The 5,184-nt window shown below is 48.9% G+C and overlaps 1 non-coding gene across 1 annotated transcript; it reads left to right on the top strand.

Annotated features, from left to right (window-relative positions):
- Positions 1-3,114: 3,114 nt before the first annotated feature.
- TRNAT-CGU lies at positions 3,115-3,187 on the top strand. Its single transcript has one exon. It is a non-coding gene; the product is annotated as a tRNA-Thr (tRNA).
- The last annotated feature ends 1,997 nt before the right edge of the window (positions 3,188-5,184 follow it).

Here is a 5,184-nt window from a genome sequence, read left to right as displayed (position 1 = left end):
CATTGGACATCCAGTCAGACCGGCTAAATACCAAGAGCATCGAGGAGGCCCGCAATCAGAGCGTCGAGGACTTCTTGGGGGGTCTAGATCCCCTAGAGGATTTTCCTCCTCTACGGGAACCCCAATCTCCCTGGGTTCTAGGTTGAGGTTCCGGCCTGGAACCATACCTTTTGCCCCGACCACGAAAGGACTGCTGGGGAAGGGACTTGCCCTTCTTGTCCGACAGCCCCCCCATCATCTGGTCTAGCTCTGGTCCAAAAAGCTTGCCGGGTTCATAAGCCATAGCGCAAAGGTTATGCTTAGAGGTAGTATCAGCCTTCCAAGGCTTCAACCAGAGCGGACGCCTGCCCGCGGTTGAAAGCGCCATAGATTTGGACGCCAACTTCAATTGTTGTGGAGCAGCGTCAGACAGGAAGTCGATGGCTAAACTGGCCGTCTTACAGGAGGCCAAGATGTCATCCCTGGAAACCCCCTGGTCCAGGTCAGACTGTACCTGGGCGAACCTCGATCTAAGAAAATTTGCCACTTCTGATGACGCAATAGCGACTGAGGCGGAGGCAGACGCCGAAGAATAAACCCGCCTAAGGGCGCAACCGTCCCTGGTAGAAGACATGGCTGCAATACAAGAGAAGGGAATAAACCGTAAAATTCTGAGGAAAAACAGACAATTAAACAGCAAGCTTCAGGATCTTTACCCAGAAGATCCTAAGGTCTGAATTGCAAATCGTAACACACAAGAACTTGCAAGAAAGCAGAACTTGCAAGAAATCACACCAAGTCTCAAGGTTAAACAAATACAATCTGCGCTCCAGGAGACTGAGCTTGGCGCAACACTAGCTTTAAATAGCCCTGTTTGGCGCCAAACAAACCAAGCTCCGCCCCGGAAGGGGCAGGGTTAACTGTTGAGGAACGGTTGAGACGTATGCATATATATCCATGCATGCCTGCAAACACGTCCGGGCATGTATGGTATATATGTGCATACATCAACCACAGCATCATGGGACGATGTGCACAGATGTGCCCAGCATCTGCGCACGTCTGCCCATGGTGATCCCCAGGGGCTCATGGTGGCCCCTGTGGGAAATATGTGCCCCCATATGATGTAGGGGCTTGTGCCCCCTTATGATGTAGGGGCTTGTGCCCCCTGATTGATATGTATGTGCCCCCTTAATAGATATATAGGTATCCTATAATGCCCCCTGTATCATATTATGCCCCCTTGTCATATCCCCATACCATATAAATCCCCCCCCCCCTTACATGGACACAGATGCATCAATGTAAATGTGCCCCAAGCATTTACATTGATGTAATCTGGGTGAAGGCGCCAGGATGACCGGACAAGGTCCGGTCATTCTGGTGAACTCAAAAGGATTCAAATTCAATAGAATTTGAATCCTTTTGTTCTAATTATCTGCAGTCCTGCTGGAGATAATTAAGCATAATAGAGAGAGAGGAGATACCTCCGTTCCCTCTGTTATGTGCATTCTGGCATCGCAATTACCATTGCGATGTCCGGAATGCTGAGAGCTACAGGCGGGAGATCAAAGGATCTCCCGCCTGTCAGCAAGTGCACGCGGCCCTGCAGCGCGCGTGCAGGGACGCGCGGGCAGGCGCGGTGACGTCATCTCACCGCGCCGGCCCACGTGTCCTGCACTGTAGTGCGCGCGCGCCCCCTGGTGGCGCGGGAGTGCGGGCCGCCAGGGGATAAATATCCGGCGGCCCCGGCACTCTGGTAGTTAGGAGAGGGCCCCCACCTTGAGAAGCGCATCGGCGCTTAGGACAAAGCGGTCCCCCTTCCTCCGGCCCAAGGAAGTTAGGATCGGGGCCCCCACCTTGAGAGCGCATCGGCGCTCGGGACAACGCGGCCCCCACAAGGCCACTGACTCAGGAGCGACCCCCCTGGCTGAACCCTAAGTATCAACCTCCCCCTCCTATACCCCTTCTGTGCTGTCCTTAACCCCTTCCCCTGCTGGTATTCTATCCCTTACTGTTCATCTCTGATATAACCCCTTCCCTGCCATTATGGACCCTGGTCCCTGTGTGTCCTGGTCCCTGATACCCTTGAACCCCTGGTAACCCTACCCTATACACCCCTTGTTCCCTGTAACCCAAACCCTAAATCCCCTGATCCCCTATTGACTCCTGGAACCCCACACCCCTGGTTAGCCCTGATTAACCCCTGGTTCCCTGTGTGCCTGCTCTCCCCTGGTACACCCCCCATAGACCCCTGAACCCTGGTGGCCCTGGTTCCCTGCCTTGGTTCCTCTGTAGAGCATGCTTCTGCTCTGCAAACAAATCCTCTGTAGAGCATGCCTCTGCTCTGCAAACAATCCTTTTTAACCCTTCATCATACCCCGTAGGGACAGTGAATAGTCAGGTGGGGTGGGTTGTTATATACTTGTATGTGTGAACTGTATAGATAGTTTATGGGTGAAATTAGGAATGTGTAGTGTAGTTTAGGATTGTATATTTAGTGCTGTATTGTAGTGTACTGCGTGCGTAGTGTATTGTTAGTATTGCGTGCGTAGTGTATTGTTAGTGTATTGCGTGGTGTAATAAATACCGTTATATTTGTACCCTTTTGTGTAGCGTGTACTTGTTAGCGGTAGCGAGTTAGTAAGGCGCATGCAGCTAGCATAGCGATCAGTGTAGAGCATAGCGAAAGTATTGTTATTATATAAAGGCATAAATGGGCGGAGTTATCACTAGATGGCTCCTCCCATTTATGAATATTAATTATCGATATTTGCATAAATATTGGTGATTAATATTCCCCCTTTACATTAACCTTATAATAAAACCTAATAAATTTACCCTATACAGGACCCTATAGGATAAAATTGTAGGGCAACTTGCCCCTAAAGCTAAAAAATGAAAAAATGCCCCACATAAATCCACTGTAGAGACAGTTAAGCACGGCCTGCTATCGGCAGGGCGGAGGAGGGAAGTGACGTCACATGACATCACTTCCCCAAGATGGCGGCGCCCAGCAGAACATGCGGGACGCCGCTACAGCCGCATGGGGAAGAGCTGAAGATTTTTTTCTTGAAGTTTTTTGATAAAAAAAAACCTTGTTCAGAAAACGCACCTTCATTTTGTTTGCGGTTTGGCTTCATAGCTCAGTGGTTAGAGCACTGGTCTCGTAAACCAGAAGACGTGAGTTCAAATCTCACTGAGGCCCCTTTATTACCTTAGGTTGATGTAAGCGCAACACTGTTTAATATCTTAAACAGTATGTAGGATCAACGAGGATCTTTCAAAGTGTTTTCTTTTCAGCTGTCTGAATTCTAAACCAGCAACTATAATGCTGTAGTGCTGCACCAGTGGACTTCTTGTTTACACCAAAAAATGTACTTTTAAAATGAACATCTTTGCATCTGATTCTGAAACCTTTGGCCCCTATGTTAGACTATGATGGCACACGTTTTGTGTTGAAATGCGAAATGATGACTGACTTACATCAAATTCTCTGAGCTCTTCCTCACATTTAGGTCAGGTTGGCCAAACAATGTAAAGTTCTATGTCCCATGAGAGCCCTGTTTCTCTTAAATGGTTTTGAAGGTCTTTGATTTTTTTCAGTTTATAGGGCAAAAAGATACACCTGGACAGAATGGAAAAAACCCATTGGGAACAGCTGTGCATTGTGGCTTCATAGCTCAGGGGTTAGAGCACTGGTCTTGTAGACCAGGGGTCGTGAGTTCAAATCTCACTGGAGCCTATATCTTTAGTCTGATGTGAGTATGGTTTTCCCTTATGTCCTACCAGCAGCACAGATGGGGTTAACCACCCCCCATGGACTGGTAGGACCGGTGGAATTTTAATGAGCCCAAGTAAGTAATTAAACACTTAAACCTCCCCTATAAAGGAGGGAATCACCTCCAGCCCATTGTGTTTTTTTCTGTCCTCCGGACAGGTGGACTAGGCGGTGATTCCCCCTCTCTTAGGGTGGAATCTTTTTTTCATGTTATCTGCGGGCTTTGCCTCCGCTTTTACTACTATGGCTTGTCCGGCAACTTACCTGCTGCCGGCGCTGCGCAGCGGTGCTTCGCTGCGGTGCGTTTTTCAGCGTCCTCGATCCTTTTCCTTGCGGCCGCTGGGCGCCGCCATCTTCCGTATCTTATGTCACTTCCGGAATTTTTTCCTTGCGAAGCGATTTCGCGTCATTATTGCGATTTTTTTTTTATATATAATCTGCGATTTTCCCTCCGGTTGAAGGTTTTATTGTATTCCGTCCTGGGGGGAAACCTTTTTATTTACTGTTATGTGTTTTCTCCTCTGGGGCGGGGACTCGGCTCTGAGCCCACTTCCTCCCCTATTTAAGGAAACATTGTGAACCAGGTTGTTCTCTGGCTGCACCTGCTTTTTAAGATAGCTCCCAGAGTCCCATAAGCTGGTGTTCCTCCACTTGTTGGTGCCTTATTTCTGGTCCTCATTTTCAGCTATCCGCCAGTCTGCGTTTTCTTTTACCTTTCTCCTGAAACATTTATTGGTTGTTTACAAATGTTTTACTTATCCTTTTTTTCTCTTTCCCACAGTGAGGTCGGTCAATGGTTATTCTAAGCTGAATTTACCTGCACTCGTCAGATCGCAGAAGATAAGCAGCTTGGGGCTTGGTAGGAACCTGCTTGGGAGACTGTTTGGGAATCCCTTGTTCCGTTGACTAAGAAAAAAAAAAAAGCCTCCACGGGAGTCGAATGGCAGAAAGGCGGTTTCCAAGCGGAAACATTTTTCGTGCTATGATTGTAGCGCGCTTTTGGAGGATAGCTGTCCCTACTCCAGGTGTGACGGCTGCCGTCCGAGGGTTCAACCTTCCACCGAACCTACGATGCAGGATATGTATCAGTGGGTAAAGACCTATGTTGATGGATCCATCAAAGGGGTTATAAGCCTGCTGGATGAGAGGCTTCCTACTCAGACTCCTATGGAGTCTTCGGCTCCAGTAGAGAGACCGTCCGTAGTCTCCTTGAGTTCCTCCTCCTCGGATGAGGAGGAGCTTACTTTATGCTTTTTTCCTCCTGATAGGACGCAAAAGTTACTTAGGTCCATCAGGTCAGGGGACCATGATGTTGACCTGGGGGAGCCCTCTGATCCCGCTAGTCGGGCACTTCGTGTCTTTAAAGCGGATGAGACCCTCCTCTCTGTCATGCGCACAGAGTGGAAGAAACCCGAAAGGGGTCC

The sequence above is a fragment of the Bufo bufo genome, chromosome 2, assembly GCF_905171765.1.
Source record: "Bufo bufo chromosome 2, aBufBuf1.1, whole genome shotgun sequence".
NCBI classification, from domain to species: Eukaryota; Metazoa; Chordata; class Amphibia; order Anura; family Bufonidae; genus Bufo; species Bufo bufo.
The sequence above is the reverse complement of the archived record's forward strand: the minus strand, read 5'-3'. Positions and strand labels throughout refer to the sequence as shown.